Source organism: Typopeltis vanoorti, chromosome 2, assembly GCF_054136105.1.
Source record: "Typopeltis vanoorti isolate ZY-2024b chromosome 2, IOZ_Tvanoo_1.0, whole genome shotgun sequence".
In the NCBI taxonomy this organism is placed as follows: Eukaryota; Metazoa; Arthropoda; class Arachnida; order Uropygi; family Thelyphonidae; genus Typopeltis; species Typopeltis vanoorti.
The window spans coordinates 86,451,659-86,478,635 of NC_143550.1; the positions used below are offsets into that span (position 1 = coordinate 86,451,659).

Consider the following 26,977-nt stretch of genomic DNA (forward strand, 5'->3'; position numbering starts at 1 on the left):
TCATTTCCTGGTACTATAATGGACTAAAGAATTTCATTTTATACTATGATTCATTACATCTACTTACGATTAAATAATTGCGCTCATCCCACTGTATTTAAATTATTTATGTTTAGATACCAAAGAAAAGTTTCGCGTATTACGCACAGAAGCAGAAAATACGCCGAGATCGCTTTAGTGTGACCACTGGCATTCGGGTTTTGAAATGCAGCAACCCCATGAAACTCAAAAAGTAAGTTTAGTTTGAAAGATATGCATGCGCTTACTTCTATTTGCTTTGCTAAAGTTGAAATAATTGAGATCTCGACTTAATTAAATAAGTTCTAAAGTTTCGTTATGATATTTATATACTTTAAATCAACCTTTAATCGATTTAAATTTGAGTAACTAATAATGAACATTATATTCTATCGTTTTATTCAACATTTCATAAAATTCAGCATAAGCGATATAATTCACTGTAGGAAAAAACGAAGTTTCAGTAATTAAAATATATTCGTAAGAAAGCTGATGAAAGTAATGGAAACGATTTACTAAAGTGCTCGGTACTCAACTGTTGGCTAATGTTATTATTTTTTTAATTTAGCGATACACTTTTAATTCTGTTATTGCAATTTATTTTGCTGTCGCAATTTTAGCTCCACCACGCCTTGCTATAAAGAAGAAAGAAGGAAAGCAAATTTCGGCTTGTCAGTGATGTGTATTATTGTGGACAGCTTTCGATATCTCGAAGAAGGTGGAAAAGCAACCCTAGTTGATGGTAGTTATTATTTGTATATATATATATATATTAGTGACACACCCAGAGGGGGACCAAAAGGTCCCCCCCCTCCAAAGAAAAAGGAAAAAAAAAACACTAGAAAATTTTCCAAAAATCTTTTCCTAATTAAAATTCTTTTTTTATTTGTGTTGTGTCGTTTCTTCTATTTCTATACTACTTATGAATTAGCGATCATTGCAGATGCTCAGTCATAGGTCGTATGCGATGCGTAGTGTGTTCTCAAATCGTCTACTCAAGTCGCTCCCTCCTCCAAGATTAAACCCTGAGTGCGTTACTGATATATATATATATATATTATTATTTTTTCTTCGTTCAAAACATAATTTGAAAAGTTAGCAAACGTAGACATAAAATGAACACAATAACTGTACAATATAAGACGCCGTTTATTTATTGTGCTGAACTCGTATTTAGTTAACAGTACTGTATTTCTAATTGTGCAATATTGGATGATAGCAATATTGTTTCTTCTAATATTGCTGAAATAAACACAAAACCATTAATAATGGGAGCACACAGCTCTATTTCGTTATTCATATATGAGGATGCACATACCGACGTTTGTATGTCGACGTTTTAACCCTCCACTTTTTAAATCCCCAAAACTAAAATATTCATTGATTAGAATAAGATTTCAAAGAGATTCAATTTACTCCCAGATAATTATTATATTTATAATAGTGATTATTCCGAAAATGCTCTAAGAGCCATAGAGCAAATACAAGATCGTAAAAAATAATACCTACAATGCCAGAAATCCCGCAAAACATCAACCTCGCATTCAATTCCACATAATTATTAAAACTCGTATTGACAGATCACAGTAATAGAACATAATATAATAGGCTTAAATAATAAAAAATAGAAAACAATGAATGGTATTAATCATATTAATATGTACAATGTATCGTCATCAAACTACGTGTCATGAAATTAGAACACCCGACTCATCAGGTAGATATGCATAATCACAATAGTGTAGAACAAAGAAAAGTAAATTACAAAGCACTGTACAAAACATTAAAGTGATCGCAACAGCGATTTACTCCCAAAATGGGTCGAGGTTCGATTGTTGTAAGAATGAATGGTCACATTATAGAAGAATTTATACGAAATGCATTCCTTATGATTAACGTGCTGTTATTTTCTCACTACGCTGTCATTTAAAATATGCTATCTGAATCATAAACTGACATTAAATATCTTAGCCAGGAGAGTTGTTAGCGTATATACCGCCCCTAAGTTCAAGAAAATATATAAAATCAAAAACACAAAGCAGTGTTTATATGATTTAGATACATTTTTTTTGGATTTTGCCGCTCCTAGTCGTAGGCTCTGGATTCAGCGATAACATTATTGCATCTTTGTCACAATCGTATCACTGTATGATTACCTTACCTTCGCCTTAGAGTGTTGATCAAGAAATATTGCGTCATATGGACCTAATTAATTCTGATAGGAGAGTTAATCGTATGTGCATAGTATTCCGTGTCCATCCAATACCCGATTTGACAAACATGCATTGAGCCTCTTGGATTGTTATGCATAATGAAAGGTCTGAGTTTACATCCTTCAAAATAATCATAAACAAAACAAAATAGCCTCTGTCTCTAAATTTAAAATAAAATAAAATAAATAAAAATAAGAAAGAAGAGGAAGAAGAAGAATAAGAAGAAAAAGAAAAAGAAGAAAGGCAATTGTATAACCCTGTAGAAATGGCCAGTGCATCCATAGCGCTAGGCCTCTGGAAGAAAGACTGTTGTACCTCAGGTAATATGGTATACCATTTTACACACAAAATGGTTCTTTTCTATTACCTGACGTTCCTCTGAATTCGATTTTAGTCGCCGACTAGAAAAACAGGACTATTTCTCAGCGTCTGAAGTAGCCATCTTTCTCACGAGCAAGGAGGATTTTTCCTGTCGGAAACTATAGTTTTAATCTTGGAAATCAAGAAAATCGATCACATAATTAATAGTATTTCAGAAAATAATATTTACGATCATTCATAAAGATGTGGTAACATTTGTATGCCGTACTCTCCTTCCGGTATGCCTTTGGATCAGTGATAGTTTCGAGCCAATTATCAGTGATGGCTCTAAGGATGGAGATTGGCCGTGATCTTCGAAAGAGTTAGGGATAAAACAGCTTTTTGGAGAATAAATGGCTTTAGCGGATTTATTTATTTATAAAACAAAATGAAAAACATATTTACTTTTAACTTTTGCTTTAATTGCACGGTACAACGGGAAAAAAACCACAAGGTTCGCATTTATCAAGACTTAAAACTCTCCAATCTTTTATCTTAATATTTTATGTAAAAAGAGTCTAAGATAATGAATACTCAAGTATAATAGTAGTTTACGTAAATTATAAAATGTCACTAGATATAAGATTCGTGTTATTTTAAAATATGGCTTCATCATTATTAATTAGTATATTTCATTTTATAATTTAAGTGTAATTCATTTTAAAATCGCAAATATGATTTATAACGCGACTAATTATTAAATGCAATATTTACTAAAAACTTTCCCAGATTTCCTGAGATTAATGAAATCTAACGCATGATGGTTTTAAACTTATTAATGTTTAATTTTTAAATACAATGCATTTCTTTTTATCTGAAAATAATTCCTATGGAGTACGAAGTTTTATTTATTTAATTGTTTATTTATTTCCTTAGAAATTGTTCTGGACCTAAATTTAAATCTTGAAGATTACTTTGATACTAATGAAGAACCTCAAGCTTTCATTTCTGCACATGCGCACTTTAAGAGTGAGAATCCATTGCAGAGTGGAACAGTTATAAAGCCAAAATACACCTATAAAATTAAAATACAAGAGGTAAGAATTCCCCTTTCTATTTATATCTTTGAGGTACAAAGATATAAATATCAAACAGTAATATTATTGTCTTAAGTGAAAGCGAACCTCATTTTTTTAATGTTATCTGGAATTACCGTACTTTCACCTTCGTCGTAACGTGTAAGTTTCAGTACTCCAAAAGTGATAAATTATATAAATGTAATTCAATTATTTATTTCATAAGAATAAACTGTCTAATCTGTCACTTTTATTTCCTATATTCATAGTTCAATCAATTTCTTCTTCCACATCCCTATCAAACCAATTGTACCAATTACAGAAAGCTTCGCAAAAAAACTCTGGAAAAGAAAGATAGATCTTTTAAAGTAAGTAAATGTGTGTCTAATTCACTTGATTAATGAACAAAATAATGTTAACTTGAATTGCACTCGTATAAGAGAAGCTTCTAAAGAGTTTGTATAGTCCTAGATTTTCCATATTAAATTGACTACGATTAAAAAAAATGGTTACAAATATTGCAAAGGATTTATTTACGAATCACATCAGTGACACAGAAACAGAAATTTAGACATCTGAAAGGAAAGTTCGATCTTGTTAGCTGATTGGAAAAGTATGTAGCAAGATATTTCTACTGGAATTTCAGAATTTTATTCTAGGAAACAAAACATCTTGAGAACAAGTAATGGAGAAATAAAATACACTGGCGACAGTTTTTCGCTTGTGTTTAATTCCAAGTAACATAACACCCATTCCATATCAACTTTAAATATACTGTATTAAGTGCACGTGACAAGTCACATCCCAGTTTTCCTAATAATATTTTAAAGCTTATTCAATCAAATAAAAAAACATAAGACACATTTCTAATTCTCGAAACCAGAAAATAAAACATCTTTTGCGCAGCCATTACAATCATATTAAAAATCTTTTCTCTACAAAATATAAGACTTATTATTAAATTGACCATATATTTAAATACTTCTGTTCGTACAAATTGCCTACCGGTTTCGCTAGAAACTGACTAGCTTTCTCAAGGCTTGCACAGTACAAAAAAAAAATTGTAAATGCAAAAAGGTTTAAGAATACAAAGAACCGTTAGTACCTGTTAGGTAGCTAAGGTAACACGTTCGCTTGACATATCTACTCCGCATCATGAACACGCGTTACATGTAAACGAGTAATATGATTATTCGCGTACTTAGTACGCGAATAATCATATTACGTTACATGTAAACGCGTAATATGATTATTAGCGTACTAGTACGCGAATAATCATATTACGCGTTTACATGTAACGCGTGTTCATGATGCTGAGTAGATATGTCACGCGAACGTGTTACCTTAGCTACCTAACAGGTACTAACGGTTCTTTGTATTCTTAAACCTTTTTGCATTTACCATTTTTTTTTTTTTTTTTGTACTGTGCAAGCCTTGAGAAAGCTAGTCAGTTTCTAGAGAAACCGGTAGGCAATTTGTACGAACAGAAGTACGTTTTAAATATATGGTCAATTTAATAATAATAAGTCTTATATTTTGTAACATTTTATGACCAAAAAACATGTACAATTTAAATCTTTTCTCTAATTTGTTTTTCAGTACTGTCTGAAAGAGTGCCGTACCAATGTGAAGAAACGCAAAAGAGAGTGTACTCCTGCTAGCAAACATTATCCCGCTTGTTCAGGTAATTTTTAATGAATGTGTATACCTCTACTATAATAATAACTTTTCCCCGATCATTTCACCTTTCTGTATGCTTGAAACCTTAAATCTCATCGGAATATTTAAGATGAATAAACTCATATGTTCAATAATATTGTTCTTATAGTATTCTTTTACTTATTAATTTGTATGAAAATACATTTTAGTTTCAGCCTTTATTCGTTCTTCGTGCCACATTCCGTCTATTTCGTACAAAATATCTGGTATGGAAACATGCTAACTTTTTCACTAACCCTGAGCTAGTGAAGACAAACGCAGTTTGCCTTACCATTGAATGTGCAGCATAGTTTTAAATAGATTCTGTAAGGGACTTGCATTATGACTTCAACATAATTGTAGACTGATTTGTTCATGCATCTAATGTTATTTTACCAAAAAAAAAAAAAATATATATATATATATATATAACACTCTAGCCAATGAAATGTTAGAATTCTTATTACAATAAAAACAGTCATTCTCATTAAAACCTTTCAGAAATACCTAACTTAGAAATCGCATCAGTCAATCTGCATATCTGTGTATTATCGTTTGGCGCTGGTTTTTAATGTGAATCAAGTGGATAAATATTAAAACCAATATATATTTTTTCTTTTACACATTAGATGTGACACTATTAATTGTTGGGTGCCGTTATGTAATGAGATAGCGAACTGTGAAAAGGCAAAACGCATTACTGAATACGCATTGATTACACACACACACAGACACACACAAAACACAGAAACATCTTGCATATTTTAATTTTCTGTAGGCAATATGCATGTCAGGTTTATGTTCTTTATTAATTTAGTTTAGATTATTTTAAGATGAAAATGATTTCTTTGGTTTCAAACGAAGGTGGTAAGAACTGTCCTTCTGAAACTCGGACTTTTCATCAATGGCAAACTGTCCAGAGAGTCTAAGCTTTTCAGCCATAAATCTAAACCTTCCCCACCACCACAACCTACAACCGTTTTAAAGATTGAAAACGTCTGTAATATAACATATACGTTTACTTGTTATACCTATCACATTGTACACGGCACAGGAGAACGTATTTGTAGAATGTTAGCTTCTTAAAGAGAGAGTAATTGACTTTTTATGAGTAAATAATTAAATTGGTTGGATTACGACCAAAGAAAGTGAGGCTATGCGACCAGTGTATTATGTTAAATTAGGTGCGTTTTGTTTCTCTGTTTTGAAGGATAAAATACACAAATTTCAGAGAGGAAATACCTTATCTCCTCCATATGAGACAAAAGTAAAATCAGAGAAGAGATTTCATTTGCCGGATTATTTTGTTTCGTCTGTCGCAGCAGAATTCATTTGCATTAAATATATTTGGGACGTGATATCTACGTCTGTAGTCGGTTGGAACACACATAAGGTCATAAGCGGATGCAGATTAGATGCTTCCTGAATCTGATTTAATTTATAATTTATATCTAAATGTATATAAGTAAGCGCGAGCACGCGTGTGTGTGTATGTGTATGTGTGTGTGTGTGTGTGTCATATCCTTATCCTTTGAGTTTGAAAGAACTGGTTTCAATTTCAAGTAAGTTAGTCGATTTTTCTATTTTAGAATTTCCTCTCCGAAATTTTGCATTTTTGTAAACCAGCGAAGTAGATAATCTGTCTAGAGAACACACACAATCAACAGATATAATATCCTAATAGCCTTAGTTTCTTAGTTGTAATTATAAACATCAACAATATCAATTGGCTGCATTCGAAGAAAAATCACTGTAAACGGTTGGGTGGCAACTGCGGCTTTTCGAGCAAGATGATCGAGAGGTACAGACAATAAATTCGTGTTTTAGTTTCGATTTTCATGGACAAATTAAAAAAAATAAATAAAAGTATCCAACGTTTTTCTTTTTCTTGAACGGTGAAAAAATGTATTCAACCAAACACAAATAAAAACTGTTCCTTAAAGAGGATAAGTCTTTCTTTGGGAATAGTTTATCTATAGCACCACTTCTATAGTAGAATACCATAGAAGAAGTACCGGCTATTCTCATCGTACTTCTCTACACAATATTGCATTAGCACGACAAGTGACTATTTAGTGTCGAGCATAGGCGCTTCATGAATATGGGTAATTGTTCCGACAAGTAATGCAATACCAGACAGCAAAACATAATTTTTAAAATTAAAAAGTGTAAAGATAAGGATGTCATTTTGCCTCTTTACAAGGCCTTGATAAGACCTCACTTGGACTATTGTGCGCAGGTCTGGTCTCGTGGTTTCCGTTATGATTCTGATACAGTGAATAAAGTGCAAAGGAGAGTGTTAAAAATGATATCAGGATTGTGGAATACGTGATTATGAAGATAGATTGAGAATTTGTAGACTGCAGACACTAGCAAACAGTAGAAAGTGGGGTGATATGATTGTGACGTACAAACATTTGAAAGGATCATACAGAATTTCAGTTGATGGAATTTTCTATTTTATGGAGGGTGAGGAATGGACAAGAGGGCCTCCTTGGAATCCGAGAATGAATGCCATGAATGCCACTAAGAAGAGGGTGAGGGCTAGATTTTTCTCTCAGAGAATGATGCGTGATGGGTGACCATTGGATGTTGTGTATTCAAGCAGTGTGCATGAATTCAAGAATAAGTATGGTAGCTGGTGCGTGTAGTATGTGTCCTCCTCTCGATAAGTCCCTGACTCCATGGAAGTCTCTCTTAATAATAATAATAATAATAATAATAATAATAATAATAATAATAATAATAATAATAATCAGTGAAGCTGCTATAAAGTTAAATTTATGCAATTAGCTCTCCATATTTTAATATTTTACAGAACCCTATTATGAATCCACTGAAGATCGCAAGTGTTTCGATATCTGCCGTCCTGACTGTTTGTAAGTGCTTAAATTTAGAATAATATATATATTTATTTTTTTGTTTAATGAACGTTTATCCAAAAGTTAACCATTCTGCAATTTGAATACATAAAAACAAATTTAAAATATTTGCCATATTAGTAGGCCATATAATCTGAATGTTGTGTTAACATTCCGATTATGCAAACATGAGATTGCAAATGCAGAAACTCATCTACCTCCAGTTACATTAGTAAAAGTGATCCTGCAGCTCAGCGTAAACACAGCAGTAGGTTGATGGGATATCAACCCTGATACTAAAATGTCCAAGAGAATGAAATGCCCCTGACCTAGTGGTTTAACTTGTGTCTCAACATGTACACGATTCCTAATCAGTGGAAGGAGGGAAAGACAATTCCACTACGCAAGGATGAAGCATGAACTGGTACAGCAAATTATAGACTAATCTGCTTCTGTGGAGTAATCGTAGTATGAGACAAGCTAGTCAAAAACTACATTCAGAAGTGGGTCTTGCTTTAGCAATCTGCTCACGTTTTAAAAAGTGATAGCGAGTTGGATGTGGGTGGGAGAAATAAATATACCACTGTGCCACTGGATTTTACCAAGGATGTGAGAGGATTCCACACAGGATACTATTATATATTTCAAAGGAATGAGTATTTCATATGTGCTTGTGGTATGGATAGGAGAGTAGCTGATACCTATCAGCTACTCTCCTAATAAGTCGAGCCTAAGAAAATGAGGATGACGAGTGAAGTACCACAAGTTTTTCTGCTTGGTCCACTGCTTTTTACGTGATGTATATTCATTACACTAGGAATGAGCATGAGGGAAACATTCAGTTATATCCAATAATGAAAAGTTACATAACATGATAAGGAACATGTCTAATCCTTGCAGATTCGAATAGACTGATTTCCTAGGTAAACGTTACGAGTGTCAGTTTAATGCTGAAAAGTACAAAGCTGCGCATTTTGGGCTGAAAACATTGAATAATGGGTATTATATTAATGGTAATTTCGTTCACGTGGTTGAGGAAGCTAGAGACTCATTAGGGACAGCAGAAAGCAAATTAAAGTTTAGATTTACATTAAAGTTTAGATGCTACATTTTCAAGGGTGGTTAACCTATCACATAAGAACTGTAACGTTGAAAATAATGCTGCCTTATACGAATACAAAAGTTGTTTTCTCACTTTAGAAGAATTTGCTAAGACCAATCTGGAATGTGTTTCTCAGATATGATTTCCTGGATTCTATGGAGATGAAGAAATTCTCGAAGATATTCCAAACTCTTGCCAAGAGATATGATAAGCTGGTAAGGAATTTTACGGTATACGAGTGAAATTTTGCACCTTATGACAGCAAGGGAGAGATTCGTGTGATCACTGGAAACAATTAACGGTGTGGTCAGGAAGCATATTTGGTATAGGCTCATTTCATGAAGTGTGGAAAGAGGATGGGAGATGGAATAAGATACTACTAGATAGTGTGAGTGGATAGTTGGTGAATGTTTTCAAGAGGAGATACAGAAATTTCATAAAACTATTCTCATTTCATATATCTTAAAAATATTCGAATGAAAGCATATATTTAAATCATTATTAAGATTAAATATTTCTAGCTGTATTAGAGAAACGAATATCCTGTTCAGTATTTGAAAAGGATATTCTTCTTCACACATATCATTAAAAGCAAAAGTTCGAGACAGTAATCCGCTGTTACCATAAACTGATGACAAAATAAAATTATTTCTAAAATAAGAAAAACTCATCTTAGATATTTACTAAACTAAAATAAAGAGCCAAAAGGCTTAAATTCGGCTACGCAAAAATTATAAAATTCAAGTGGATATTAGATCCAGCATTATGAAAGTTTCGTAAAAATAAGTTGACCAGGGAGCTTATGGGAATATGCCCTAGTGCGGATCTCTTTAGCAAACATGCACGCTGCCCAGGCGTCCATATATTCGCTTTCTAATTTGGTCCATTAAAAATTTAAAAGATCAAGTGAGATCGAGATCCCTGAAAAAATGGACCAAATTAGAAAGCGAATATATGGACGCCTGGGCAGCGTATATGTTGTCTAAAGTGTCCCTGGTCAACTTATTTTTACGAAACTTTCATAATTTCTACATTCGACTTTGAAATAATGCTGGATCTAATATCCACTTAAATTTTATAATCATCTTAGATATATTTGCATTAACCGCATGAAATTAATGTGTATTAATTGGCATTGTCATATCCTTGTGGCCTCTTACGTTCGTATTAGGCATGGCCTAAACCAATACCTTCGTGTGAGACCAACTAACTCACCTTTAATCAAAAGAGAGGAAATAAAAGTTTCTCACGTCACTGAAGGGGAATTGAACCCAGATATTTCCGCTCACATGGCTTCGTCTATACTAACTGAGCTACTAGGGTATTATTTTATTGGCATTAATATATATATTTCTTGGAAAGAGGTCAACGAACATCTCCATTGGCAAGGAGCATTGAGCCACATCATGTCATGAGTCATGTGTTTGTAGCCAGCATAAATTGGAGGAATCTGATGCGCCCAAGTAATTGCGACTATGTTCTGGTGAAATGGCTGCAAGATGAGAAATCACAGAGTTTGAAAGAGACGTTGTGATTGGATGCCTTGTTTCAGCCCTATCTCTTCAGCAAATTGTTGACAAACTGAGCTATCCCAGGTCAAAAATCAGTGAAACCATACTGAAATGGAAAAGCAGGTAGTCAACTGCTTGTGCTACCTGCAGTAGAAGTGTGCTACGAGTGATAATGATAACATGGAAAATACAAAACATTCCTTGGCCGACACGTTGAATTCAGAGTTCCAGGCATCGACTGGAACACGAATCTGCTTATAAATATTCAGAATCAAAGCCCACAATATGGTTTCCTTGGTAGAACCGTAAAATGCAAGCTCCCATTATTCGAACCATCGTGCAGTGTCGTCTTCTGTGGTGCAAAGAGCGTGTACAGTAGGACGTAAAAGCTTGTGGGACATTCTACCGAGCAGATGGACGTGTGTGGATGTGGTGGATGCCCGATGAACTTTTTTTACCAGAGTGTAATCCTAACTATGAAATTCGGAGGCAGCGCTGTGATAGTATAGTCCTGTATTTCCTGATTGTCTTCGGACCTCTGTCTATGGTGCCACGAACATTGAACTCCGAGAGATATCTGAACATTTGGACAATACAATGCTTACTACTTTGTGACATTTCTACGGAAATGACCATTGTCTGTCTCAACAAAAAAATGCACCGTGTCATAAAGATCTGCTGGAACTATGGTTTGTGGACATGAACCTCACGCACGCTCCAGTTCACCATGGGATGAACTGGAGTGTGGGTGAGGTCGAGGGACGTCTGCCACACAACTGTCCAGGACCACATTACATGCCTACAGGAAGAATGGTCTAAAATTCCCTTTGATCGCTATTGTACGTGGCCTACTTGTGGAAAGTAGGCCAGTGGGATTGCTGCAGTTATTCAGGTGGGTGTCGTGGCTGTTTTTTCCTGACATTATGTTCCTGGAGATCGCGTGGTTCCACACACGCACAAGTGTACAACAACAACAGAACTTTAACTCGGACTATAGCTCAAGTTCCTAATAACTGTAATTCACAGTCGAATATTATGACTTTATACTTGTATAGCTTTAGAGTGTCTCAATGTTATTTTCAGTGTCTTTTAATATCTTTCTATGTTCTTAACGCCTGATGAAGCCAATCTCGACGAAACATGTTGCGTTTTCAAATAAATCTCATTTTGTTATAATTCTCGGGTTTTAAGTCAGTTAATATTAAAAATGAATATAAATATATATATATATATATATATATATATATATATATAAAGGAATGCTATTAAAATAAGTTAAGATTTGTGCTTTTTTTTAAAGCCATCTTTGATTGTACATCTATGTAGAATCAAAGTACGAAATTTAAAAATGCATGACATTCATAAAAATAATAGAATAAATTTCAATGCAAATAATGAATTCTTCTTACTAAAACAATTTTTCAATACGTATTTTTCAAGCATTCGAAATTACAAATTCAGCATATCAGATAGTCTCACAACCAGCAACGATGTAAGTATATTTTGTTTAAAACTTTTTTTTCTTAAAAAATTTAATTCTTTAAATTTTATATCACATTCTATAGCACCTGAAAGTAGTACATAGAGTATGGTGTGTTGTAATAACCATCTAAATATTTATTTTTCTTTTCGCAGGCTTGTTCCCACACAAACAGGACAAATAAGTAAGTACGAAATACTTTGATAATACAAGTACATAGTGCTGTCTGTGAAACAAATGATGTAAAGTTGCATCCATTTCCAGCGCTTAAGTGCGAAGTGCAGCGTGTCCTTGAAATACTCGTAGAATAAGTGATGCACTATCTTAGCATTGAAGTTTTTATTTCTATTCGAGATTACTAAGAGTTTTATTCGACTTCCAACAACTAGCCCGGAATGGTTCCTCTTTTTTGCTGGGTCAGTTGTGCCAGTTTGACAACAAATTCTGAAACCTTGAAAGTAACTTTAACACAAAAGATTAATATTTTCAGTTGCCGACCTGAGAAGATACAGAATGATAAGTACTATTCAGTATAATATTAGTAAATATTTAGTAAACGAAACTATATTTCTATATTCAATGAACGCATGAATTAAATTATTTATTTTATTTATTTATTCGTATGGGGTTTCCCCCGATCCTCCGCCCTCCCTTAGGACTGATTGAGCCCTCTTAATGAGGATTAAGTATGTGTATTATAACTGTGGATCCGTGTGTATGTGTGTGTGTGTGTGTGTTCAAGGGCCGGTTTGTCTGTTCTGAGGGACGAAAATCCCTAGTTTCCGGGTGAAATAACCCTCTATCTCCGTGTCAGACTGACTTACTCACCTGTAGTCGAAAGAGATCAGATAAAGGTTCCTCACGTCATGGACGGGAATCGAATCTAGGTCTTTCCGACCAAAGGGCTTCGTCTATACTGACTGAGGTACGGGGGGGGGGGAGTTCGATTAAATGATGAGCGTATAATAGAACCAAAGAAGCTGAACTTTAGATCTGACGTCACTAAGTAAACGTATTCTGGATTTAATTTTCTATTTCTCAGTCATATGAATTACTTGGAGCGCTTCCTAATCTTCAATATCATGGATACTTAAATAAACAGTACCCTGCTATTCGACAAATGTAGTCATAATTACGACAATGCATTGGTAGGAAATCCATAAATATTTGTTGCATAGTTCACATACTGTTAGACATTGTAATAAAATATTAATCACTTTTCTTTAGGAATTACTTTTCCTAATTAGTAACCAAGTAATTGCAATATTATCTAGATAACTGTAAGAATAAAACGACACTTTAGAGCAGGGGTCTCAGAACTACGGCCCTCGGGTCAGATGCGGCCCGCGATATGATTTTATCTGGCCCACCAATTGGACTAATTTTTCAATAAGAATCCGCAAAAAAAAAAAAACACGGGGTGTTGATAGATTTCAAATGCATTAATTAAAATTGTGTTCAAAATATATTCCCGAATAGCAAAAAGTAACCGTAATCCAAGTTACGGTCTTTCTGACTGAAAAGGTCGGTTAAAATGGACTAACGAAAAAAAAAATTTTGAATTTTACAAACTTTTACAAGCAAATTTGAAGAAATTTTCTTGTAAATTTATCTCTATTTTTGGGACAACGTATCTTTGCGAACAAACGTTTTCCAGAATGAAATATATGAAGTCAAAATACAGGGCAAATTTATCTGATAAACATTTGAAATCGCTACTTGTAATTAGCACTTCAAAATTTGAACCTGAGTTTAATAAGATTTTAAAAACACAAACACAGTTACATCATTCACATTAATGGTTTTATTATAATTTTTGATAAAAATATGAGAATTTGCTGATAGTGTTCATTGTCATTAATATACGATAATTTAATCTCACATACTCTGCAATCAGTTTCAATCTGCTTTCAATAAAACTTATATATCCAGTTCTGGAGTTTTATTTTTTTACTACGGCCCGCTGAACAGTGCTGAAGTACCCAGTGTGGCCCTCACGGCGAAAAGTTTGGAGACCACTGCTTTAGAGGATTCAACAATTAGGAACCTATCTAGAGATTTTCTACTTAATTATGATACTACTGATTACAGTCAGTTTCTTATAATTGTCTCTTTTCACTTTACAGTTGCGTGGACACAAGAATACGGATAGTGTTTAGGGAAATGGAAGTGAAAAGTCTGATATACAAGCCAAAATATGAGGTAAGCTGTATTGCTTATTACTCAGCATGTTTTTAAATTTAAGATTTTAATTATATCATTATACGATAATTGGATGAACTTAAATATAATTGAAATGACATAAGCTAATAGTTTACAACTGAACTCATTGAATACCATTATCCTTTAAGTGTTTAATATAACTAGACAGTAGCAAGATGAAACTTAAGTATGATAAATGTGTCTTGTTTATTATATATATTTGGATTGTGTTACTGCTATTTACCACGGAAGTAATATTATATCTCTTGCAGGATATCGAGGTATTTGGCTACGTAGGAGGATACGTTGGGATGTGGTTAGGAATCTCTCTTATCAGCGTGTTGGACATTCTTGAAATGATATTCTTATCCGTGTTGAAAATATGCAAACGAAAAAGAAAGATTGAAAAGCAAGCTTCACTGAGAAATGATCTGCCTCATGTTATTCCTCACCCTTTGCAAGAATATCTGAAAGAATTTGAAGAAACATAAAAATTAAATAACATGCCTTGAGTAATGTGTTTGTATTTGTTAACTAAGTTATTTGAAATGGGCACTAAAATAGAAAATTAACTGCAGTCCAAGTCATGTAGTTTTTTTTTTCCTTTTTATATATTTTATGTATTTATTAATTTTTTTTTGGAAATATATTAATAGAATCAGATTTCCATAGCAGAAAACGAAAACTAAATTGCTATAATCAATGTAAGCACGAATTAAATATTGAGCATATTGTAAAATCTGTGGTGTACATGTGTGTGTAAACTATATCCAAAATTATAAAAAAAATTTAAAAAAATGTGCAACAATAAAATTTGCAAAATCGAACCTTATGATGAATACTTTATTTCAGCAATTCAACATTTCTATACCAAAGAACTGTATTCATTATCAGTGTTCTAAAACCGAATGTTCACTTTCATATATTAATTCTAAACATTTCTGCATAATAATTTAAATTTCTTTAAACTAGTTATTTTGATACTTAAGGGAGATTTTTAATAATCCATCGGACCAACCAACTTTTCTTATTTCTTCCTTTATAGCAATCCTGCTTTTAAACTTACTTCTTATTTAATTTCAATCAAAACTAATCTTACAGTCTTTCTGTTGATATTTCGTTTTGCCTACTATCAGTTGGCCAGTTAAAAGCTTATATTTTCATCCATATCCATACAAGTAACTAAACATCTTAATCTATCATTAATAATGTTTCTGTCACCAAGTAACGCAGATAACCTTCAATAAATCATGAAAATAGTTTACTGAAAGCTCTCTGTGTCAGATGTTTCACTCATTTGCAGCAGGTCAAACCCGTCTTCCATAAAAGCAATATTTCCGACACACGATTTAAAATACAGTACTATGATTCGTGTGTAAGAATTATTAGAGTTTCCTCGTGGAAAGTTGTAAATGAATAGAATGGATTGCCAGAGTCAGTTGTAAGTGCTTTGTCTGTTAATGGTTTCAAGGAAAAGTATTAGAGATTGTGTTAATAGCTTGAGTCTCCCGCGAGGAGTCTTCGGACTCCATCCTGGTGTTCCTACAATTATAATAATAATAATAATGATAATAATAGATTTATAGGAAAAAAATTGTTTTCCGAAATTTTTATCAGGAGCGGTACAAAATGATTCAGTAGAATGTATTTTAAGATCCAAATTTGGAAAATAGACAGTTTTTTAATCACAAACCACTGAATGATTTCAGTAGCATGATACACTTCCTATCTTTCTTTGCATAAAAAGAGTGAAATTACTATTCGATATACTCATTCGAAAGTACATTTCAATTAATCATGACTACCTGTTTAGTTTGGAAAAAATAAAACAATGTTCATGTATAGTAGAAGGGTGCTATTATGGTAACGTAGTGCCCTGATATACCTGCTCATTCAGGAACAAGTCAGAAGAAGCACTAGCACTTGCAGAAACGAACTGACTTATTATTCCAAAATGAATGAAAGCTGCCTAGATTGAATGTGAGGAAAACAAAAACAGAGGGAAACGAGGATTACTCTGAAGAGTACATCTTTGACTGTCATAAAACTTATATTTCGGTTTAAAACAAAGTAACTGCAAGGGTTCCTATATGATACAAGCTCAGTAGACTAAGTTGAATTCGAGATACAATTACTACACAGATAGAAGTATACATCAATAATGAAAGTAGCATTTTTCATCCGGAGTGGTTAACTAAATAGATTTGCATTCAACAGTCTGTGGATCCGAATCCAGCTATGAACGCAGACGTTTGTGAATGTCTTTAGATGGAAGATGAATTTTATTGCCCACCTCCGCTTATAAGATGCCTGAAGTGACTTGAAAAAGTTCAAAGTATCGTCTCTAGATGAGGATTTCTGTGCTATATATATATATATATATATATATATATGATCATGACAGAATGATCATTAAATCGGTTAACATACATAGTTTTATGAAAAATTAAACTGAACCGAGATTTAAGTAAAAAGGTTTTAATATAAAAACACTACTAGTTTCGGCCTGTAACAGCCTTCTTCAGGTGGCATTATAAAAGAAAGAAAAAACACTAAACATTAAAGGTTAAAAGACTATGAACAATATAGACAGTCTCTATACATAATTAGCAAGAAAACGTTATAGTTGTATTTGAAGCTGTTCTTTCGTTTGTTGCATTGTTGGGAGAGTGCGTGCTTGCAGCCTCACGTGAACGTCAGTACATGATTACAGCTGAATGACTATCTGGGAGGTTGTAGCTCAAGTTGTTATTTAGATGAACAGGATTGAAGGTGATTTCTCTAGATTCCACGATTTTTCTCTCTAGTTCGTCACTGCAACGGAAGATGTTAGTAGATTTTTCCCAGCAGACTTTGTGACTTTGGTTTTTATCATTAGCCGAGAAAAGGATATGACTTGATAATGCACTCACTCGCTGTCTCTTGTAAGTAATGTGTTCTTCCATACGCAACTCGACAGATTTGTCTGTCTGCCCAAAATAAGGAATATCACAATCACACAATATTTTATATACACCAGGGTATTTGAGTTGATGATGACAAGGTTTTGGATGGCTAATTAAGAAACGGATCTTTGGAAGATCCTTTTCTCGGCTAATCCTAATGATAAAAACCAAAGTCACAAACTCTGCTGGGAAGAATCTACTAACATCTTCCGTTGCAGTGACGAACTAGAGGAAAAAATCGTGGAATCTAGAGAAATCATCTTCAATTCTGTTCATCTAAATAACAACGAGCTACAACCTCCCAGATAGTCATTCAGCTGTAATCATGTACTGGCGTTCACGTGAGGCTACAAGCACGCACTCTCCCAACAATGCAACAAACGAAAGAACAGCTTCAAATACAACTACAACGTTTTCATGCTAATTATGTATGGAGACTGTCTATGTTGTTCATAGTCTTTTAACCCTCAATGTTTAGTGTTTTTTCTTTCTTTTATAATGTCACCTGAAGAATGCTGTTACAGGCCGAAACTAGTATTGTTTATATATATATATATATATATATATATATATATATATATATATATATATATATACAGGGTGTTCGGGATAAATTTGACATATTTATAATTAATTATATTTTTCCGTAAGTTACATGTATTAACACACACTTCTCTTCATTTAAAAGTTTGGACCCTTCTTCATTCATATACAAGATGTCAGAAAGGATGGATAGCTGGAACCCACCTGAATCATGGAAGAGAATAACTTGTATCATGATGATTCGTGCCCGCCATCAAAATAAGGATATTACGACTGCTGCCCAATGCTCCCTGAATACAGTAAAAACAATCAGGCATGAACTAGAGACTTGCAATGGTGACTACGAGGATGTAGCAAGAAGAAAGATCCCTAGCAGACGATCTGATTGCGGTCGTACAGCAGAATTCCTCGCAAATCTGCAGGAACAGGTGTTGAAGAACCCTGGCATTGGAATTCGGGCTTTGTTCGTGGAGTTGCTAACTGTAGTCAAGCCCTGGATAACAAGGGTAGCCAATGGTAGGCCGTATGTATGGCAGCAGGATTCGGCCCCTTGCCACACCTCTGGGAAAAGTCAAAAATGGTTGTCTGAAAATTTCTACGACTTCACCAGTCCAAATGTTTGGCCTCCAAACTCCCCAGACCTTAACCCCATGGATTATTTTGTATGGGGCGCAGTTGAAAAAGACACCAATCGCACTTCCAGTAATACAAAAGCCCAGTTAATGGATAAAATTAAAACAGTTTTTGCGGCCCTTCCCAGGGAGACTGTAGCATCAGCTTGTTCGAGGTTCCGAAGCAGAATTGAAGCTGTGATCGATGCTAATGGTGGTTATTTTGAGTAAATCTTGTTGATAGTATTGTAATTAACTCTGCCTGTAATGTTTTTTTGTCAATTCATTAAATTTAATAGATACAAAGAAGATTTTCTTTTTCCTTACGAAACTGTCAAATTTATCCCGAACACCCTGTATATATATATATATATATATATATATATATATATATATATATATATATATATATATATATATATATATATATATATATATATATATATATACAGGGTGTTCGGGATAAATTTGACAGTTTCGTAAAATCTTGTAAAATGTTATCTCGGTCTTGGAGTCATTAAATCTATTTTTTGAAATATATATATATATATATATATATATATATATATATATATATATATATATATATATATATTTCAAAAAATAGATTTAATGACTCCAAGACCGAGATAACATTTTACAAGATTTTAATGATAAATACTACTAGTTTCGGCATATAGCAGCCTTCTTCAGGTATTTATAAAGGAAAGGAATACTAATAAACATTGAATTATTTAAATAAACAAACTGGAAATTACAGGTACAAATTGCCTCACATAATCGATACATAAAAACGTTGTATTTTTCAAGTTGTTCCAACTGGCGTGCCATTGTTTGTTGCAATTGTGCGTGTAAGTTCACGTGAACGCCAATATTGAATAACTGCAGCATGGCTATCTGGGATGTTATAACTTAAATTATTATTTAAGTGGACCGGGTTCAGTAGGATTTCCCTTGATTCTACGATTTTTCTTTCAAACTCATCTTCACAGCGAAAAATATTTTCTGATCTATTCCAGCATACAGAGTGGCTTTGTTGGTCATCATTAGGATTATTTGAAAAAAGAACATGACTGGATAATGCAGTTGCATGAGATCTTTTGTATGAGATGTCTCTCTTATGCTCTTCTATGCGTTGTTCAATAGATTTGTTAGTTTGACCAAAGTATGGGATATTGCAATCACACCACAATTTATATACTCCAGGGTACTTAAGGTTGTGATGAGTAGGTTTTGGATGGCTGATTAGAGAGCGGATTTTTGGAAGTGTGGTGAAGAAGGTCCTGATATTATATTTTTTAAGGACTTTAGCTATTTTCTTAGAGACTGTGCTAATGTATGGAATAGAGATGCTACCTTTAAAATTAATAGTCTCTGTTGTGCACTGCTTAGGAGGGTTCAGAAGAAGTTTCTTAATTGTTTTTTCAGAGTATCCATTTTGTTTAAAAATAAGAGTGAGGTGATTCATTTCTTTTTGTAGTTCATCTTGTTCATTTAAGAGAGAACGTGCTCTGTGTCCTAAGGTAGATATAATTCCAAGTTTTTGTGGTGGAAAATGATGAGAAAGATTATGCAGATATCTATTGGTATGCGTAGGTTTTCTGTACATAGAGATTTTTAATCTTTCAGAGTATCGTGTAAGCATAACATCCAAAAAAGGTAAAGAGTTATTATTTTCTATATCAGCAGTAAATTTTATATTAGGATGTTGGATGTTTAGATGACGAAGAAAATCTGTGAGAGCTGTGTGCCCGTGATTCCAAATAATGCACACAGCTCTCACAGATTTTCTTCGTCATCTAAACATCCAACATCCTAATATAAAATTTACTGCTGATATAGAAAATAATAACTCTTTACCTTTTTTGGATGTTATGCTTACACGATACTCTGAAAGATTAAAAATCTCTATGTACAGAAAACCTACGCATACCAATAGATATCTGCATAATCTTTCTCATCATTTTCCACCACAAAAACTTGGAATTATATCTACCTTAGGACACAGAGCACGTTCTCTCTTAAATGAACAAGATGAACTACAAAAAGAAATGAATCACCTCACTCTTATTTTTAAACAAAATGGATACTCTGAAAAAACAATTAAGAAACTTCTTCTGAACCCTCCTAAGCAGTGCACAACAGAGACTATTAATTTTAAAGGTAGCATCTCTATTCCATACATTAGCACAGTCTCTAAGAAAATAGCTAAAGTCCTTAAAAAATATAATATCAGGACCTTCTTCACCACACTTCCAAAAATCCGCTCTCTAATCAGCCATCCAAAACCTACTCATCACAACCTTAAGTACCCTGGAGTATATAAATTGTGGTGTGATTGCAATATCCCATACTTTGGTCAAACTAACAAATCTATTGAACAACGCATAGAAGAGCATAAGAGAGACATCTCATACAAAAGATCTCATGCAACTGCATTATCCAGTCATGTTCTTTTTTCAAATAATCCTAATGATGACCAACAAAGCCACTCTGTATGCTGGAATAGATCAGAAAATATTTTTCGCTGTGAAGATGAGTTTGAAAGAAAAATCGTAGAATCAAGGGAAATCCTACTGAACCCGGTCCACTTAAATAATAATTTAAGTTATAACATCCCAGATAGCCATGCTGCAGTTATTCAATATTGGCGTTCACGTGAACTTACACGCACAATTGCAACAAACAATGGCACGCCAGTTGGAACAACTTGAAAAATACAACGTTTTTATGTATCGATTATGTGAGGCAATTTGTACCTGTAATTTCCAGTTTGTTTATTTAAATAATTCAATGTTTATTAGTATTCCTTTCCTTTATAAATACCTGAAGAAGGCTGCTATATGCCGAAACTAGTAGTATTTATCATTAAAATCTTGTAAAATGTTATCTCGGTCTTGGAGTCATTAAATCTATTTTTTGAAATATATATATATATATATATATATATATATAAAATGAAACTATCAAAACAAAAACAGGGGAATGGAAACTATTCTGTATATAAATGCAGTCTTGTGGAAAGTTAATGTCACTTTCATTTGCCAGTTTTTTTCCCTTTCTCTTAATATTGACTACACATAATCAAAAATGTCATCAATGAAATTGAGGGGTCTCTCACATATAGAAGTTGATTATTTATTAATACTTTGGTTGGAAAATGTTTATTCCCTTTCACTAATAAGCAAAATTTTATGATTTCAATAACTTTCAATTCGATGTTCCAGTTTGTTTCTGTATTCTCATATTTTACCAACGGGCGTAGGGTAGGGAGGGATGTAGCAATTTATATTTATTTATAATTTTTATTAATAATTTGAGAATTTATCGTTTTATTTTAGTTACCATTGACTTAAGTATGGATAATGATGTGCTGTAAACTGTTATTACCATTGATTTAGCATCTGAATTCATCATATATTCATTTAATTCATAATATCAAAATATATTTGCTATCCGACTCTCTTTCTCATATAGCGATATAGAAATCTGGAATGTGTGTGGGTAAGTGGGTGGGTGTGGGGATGTGTTTCGCTTCAAGGATAGTACGTTTGCCAGTTCAGTCGCAGTTTATAATAAAGTGACGACTGCATTAGATGAGGAAATCCGTATTTGAGTACCTATAGCAGTATGGCAGTGAGAATACAAAAATAATAGAAATTGGAATCTGTTGTTTTGATTTGGTTTAATAGTCATCATCATCATCAAATTCTTGCCATGTACCCACAAGGGGTGTACAGGATACGACAGTACTACATGAAAAAATTACATCATTACTAACTTCCTATCTACAATTTTCCTCCAAATCAGTATGTTACTTCTCAAGACTCCAACATTATCAGATCTTATATTTCTATCCTCTAAGGCACTTTGTACCGTATCAATCCACCTATATCTTGGTCTTCCTCTGGGTCGTTTTCCTGCCAACCTGGCAGAGAACACTTGTTTTGCTAATCTTTCCTCTCCCATTCTCTTTAAGTTACCATACCACCTGAGATTAGCTCTGCTAACGCAATCCTGGATGCTGACAATGTCAAGTTCTTTCCTAATATCCTCATTTTTAATATGATATTGCCATTGATGCCATCTGTTCACGCCTCTAATCTTTCTCAGGACTCTCATATCTGCGGTCTCTAGTCTTTGGTCAAGTGTTTTACTTCTGACCCAGCTCTCAGATCCATAAGTTAAAACTGGTTTGAGCACTGTCTTATATACAGCTAATTTAGTGTTCCGACTAATTTCTCTCTTATTCCATATGAATTTATTCAATTAACTTCCCACCATACCAGTTTTGCTGATTCTGTTGTCTATTTCTATATTTATTTTACCATCTTCAGTAAAAAATCGTGCCTAAGTAGCTGAAATGTTTTACTTGTTCCACAGGTTCTCCATTCAAAACACAGTTGACATTTTCAATGATTCTGCCTATTTTCATTGTCTTTGTCTTTTTATTGCTGACCTTCATACCATATCTATTACAAGAGCTATTCAATTTAGTCAGAGAATCTTGCAGACTTGTAGCGGATTTATTTACAAGTATAACATCATCCGCATAAAGCAAAGAGCTGACATTAACATCTCCAATTTTGATATCAGGTTTAATACCACTTTCCTTCATAATGTGATCCATATAGATAATGAATAACAGAGGGGATAATGTACATCCTTGTCTCACACCAGATTTAACATTAAACCATCTTCCTTTACTTCCTTCAATTCTAACTGCTGACTTACAACTCAAATAAAAAGTATTGCTTGATATAATGCCCCATTGACACCATATAACTGTAGCGTATTGAATAGCTTCTCTCTTGGCACCTTGTCATATGCCTTTTCCAAATCGACAAAACTTAAAAACAGATCTTTGTTATATTCCATGCTTTCTCGACTATTTCTCGTAAAGTGAAAATCTGATCCTGACAGCCTCTATTTGGCCTGAATCCAGCTTGTTCTTCACCAAGCTTTTCTTCCACAATTCTTCTCAACTGTTTCTCAAGTATACTTGCATAGATCTTGGCAGGAACACTCAGTAGGGAAATACCTCTGTAATTCTCACATTCAGTTTTATTTCCCTTTTTATATATGGGTACTATGAGAGCTCTACTCCAATCATCAGGAATTCGTCACTCTGTCCAGGCTTTATGAACTATGCAGTGCAGCCACTGTAAGACTTTCATACCACCATACTTCAGCATTTCAGGTCGAATATCATCTACCCCTGCTGCCTTTCCACATTTCAAGCCTTTGATGGCTTTTTCTACTTCACGTATGGATATGTATTCCTGACTGCATGCCTGGTCAGTGTTTTTTACCACTGTGTTGTCATCACTGCTTGTTTCATTTAGCAGTTTTTCAAAGTATTTACTCCATACTTCCAGGATATCTTTTTTTCTCCCATTTTCATGTCACCTTTATCATCTCAAACTCCTTTTACAGCACTCTTTCCTCCATTCCTAAGCTTCTTCAACAACCTCCAGAATATTTTGCCACCTTCTTGATATTTATTTTCTATAATCTTGCCAAAGTCCTCCCATGACTTTTGTTTAGCTAGTTTTACATACTGTTTAGCTTTCTTACATTTGTCTCTGTATTCTGTAAGAGTAAAACTGACTTATTTGCAAGGAACTTTTGATGTGCTTTCTTCTTTTCCTTCACTGCCTCTTTAACTTCCTGTGTCCACCAGGGAGTTCTGATTTTTTTATCCTTGCACACAACCTCACCACATGCCTCTCTGGCAGAATCAATCAATATTTTCTTCAGAGTTTGCCACTGAATCTCCAAGGTTTGATTCCTGTTCTCACACTCTTTCATTTTCTTTTCAATAATCTTTCTGTATTTTAGTCTACAGTTCACATCTGAGAGCTGCTCAACTTTTATTCGCTTTAAAACTTTCTTACCTGTTATTCTTTTCAATATGAAATTCAATTTTATCCTGCTCAAGACTAAATAGTGATCACTTCCAATTTCAAATCCTCTGTACACTCTGGTGTCCTGCACCAGGGAGAAAACATCACTATGTTGGAACATGGTATTAGTGATAACCAGTCCATGTCCTGAGCAGAAATCCAACAGATATTTGCCATTACTATTAGCTTTGCTCTTTTCTCCAAATTTTCCCAAAATACTTTTGTATGCCTCACAATCATTTCCTACTCTGCTATTAAGATCCCCAACAAGGGCCAACTTTTCCTTTTTCGTTGTGTCATTTGCTTTTTCTAAAGCGTCAAAAATTTCCTCCACTTCTACCTTAGTAGAACCTTCTGTGGGACCATAGACACAAATAAGTCTCATTGTCCAGTTCCCCATTCTCATATTTGCCCACATGACTCTACTTGAGACTGACTGCCATTCAAGAAGATTAGCCTCGTATTTTGTGTTGAATACTATGGCTACTCCTTCTTTTCCTTGATTGTCATTGCCTGAATACAACATTTTGTATTTATTGCTCAGAAAGATCTCACCAGTTTTGGTCTTTTTTTTTGTTTCAGTCACCCCTATTATGTCGATCTGGTACTTATCTAATTCCTCGGCTAGCTCCATTTCTTTGTCATTCAGGCTTCTTACGTTGATAGTACCGATCTTTCACTCTGGTGATGTTGAGTTGGGGTTTGTTTTCAGATTTGTTCCAGTAGCTGAATTTTCGCTGTTTCCCCTGGTTCCCTGGCGAAAACAACGGGGGCCTTGTTTAACCGGGTGACCGGTTAAACAAGGCCCCCGTTGTATCAAAGTAGATACCCAACAGGGTGCACCACGAGAAGATGAGGATTGGACATTAGGTCAGAAGCTCTGGCGTTCTCTGCATTCCTTTAAAGGCTATGTGGAGGTCTCCTCTCAGTTATACAGCTTTGACCCTTAAGCATCCCTGGTTTAATAGTTTGAAGCTGTAATCCTTGAAAAAGTCTTGAGGAAAGTTGTACAAGAGAACCAATAAATGAGGGTGAAAGAAAAAAGGAGAAAGATACTGCTTAGTTTCACTTTCTCCTCGTTGTAATTGGATTACTTTAATTTTCGCTATTACTTTTCATAGGATTAGTATACCAAGAAATTATGGATATCAGTTCAATAAAACAGTCAACGAACTACCCGTAGAAAATGCATAATTCAGAAAGAGACCGTCTGTGTGATAGCAGTTGAAGATGGTATTCTATTAGTACAATTTTTCTCCTGGACTATATCATGGATTTTGAAGTTTTCTTACATGTCAAATGTGAGAATAGCATGAAGAAGTAATGCACTGTGAGAATAATGTCTCAAAAAGAAACGGATACGGAAGTTTTAAAGGGCGAAGAGGATTTCCTGGTCTTCCAGGAAACATACATGTGTTTCCTGGAAGAGAATCATCAATGCTTGCGAAACATACACATGTATGTTTCGCAAGCATTGATGACTGTTCTATTCTTCGTTCTACTGAACGCAAGCATGGAGATCATAGTGTGAGAGATTGATTTTTGAAGACTTTTTTTTCTAGAAGTGCTAACACTTGGTATGCTATTAATATCTCTATCTTCTGTTCATATATCAACAGAAGATAGAGAGGAAGGAAAAAGTCAGAGCTCTTAGACACTCTTACAAATGGAAGCAAAATCTGAAAAGAGTAAACCAACTTCCATCACAAGCAACGAAACTGTGAAGAGAAAATTGCAGTTTAGTTATAATTAATGGTAGCAGGTAGAGCAATGGACGGCATTTTGCTAAGTACATCATTATTTTAGCTCTGATAAAATGTCTTAAAACGTTACGAACGGCTTCAAAAGTTTTACCCAACCTTTCTATAATATCTACTGCTATAGTTTTGAATTTAAAAAGGTATTTGAGAGATTTTTACATATCTGGTTTCTTTTTAAAATTAAGCAAACTAGTGATGGATTACAGACCGTCAAGTGGATTGGAGATTAGCTGTCGCATAGGTATTAACTTCTTGAACTGAGAAATAATATCTCAGAAAGAAAAAGGGAGAAAACGAGTGTTACCTGATTGCAAATATGAGGTAAGACTGATTGCATAAATCTAAAGATGTAGAAAGTGATAGAACAGATATCCCCCCAATCTCATTCAATAAGATTGGGGATATCAGTTTAATCTTGCTAATTGCAAATTGATACAGTGATTTTGTTACACTTGGTTGCTCCCTGGAAGTTTTATTGTAAAAAAATGAAAGATATGATAATTACTAGAAAAAATGTATAGTTTTATTTAGATAAAATTCAAAAAACAAATTCCGACATCACCGTGGTCATAATCGTCGAAACGTTGATGCTTATCACGGAGGAAGAGCCCTAAATGTTATAAAGTCTCTTTCATAGCATTAAACAGAATATATTACAAAAGTTGTAAAGATTGCAGAGAGGTTTGCAATAATTTGTAATTCACGATTAGACACAAGAAATAATCTCGGATCTGAAGTACTGGGTAATAAT

The 26,977-nt window shown here is 33.9% G+C and overlaps 1 long non-coding RNA gene across 1 annotated transcript; it reads left to right on the top strand.

Moving 5' to 3' along the window:
• The first annotated feature begins 4,987 nt into the window (after positions 1-4,987).
• Positions 4,988-15,026, top strand: LOC150109225 (uncharacterized). The gene is made up of 7 exons (XR_016549594.1): positions 4,988-5,096; positions 5,207-5,291; positions 8,124-8,184; positions 12,220-12,271; positions 12,415-12,443; positions 14,386-14,461; positions 14,734-15,026. It is a non-coding gene; the product is annotated as an uncharacterized LOC150109225 (long non-coding RNA).
• Positions 15,027-26,977: the final 11,951 nt, after the last annotated feature.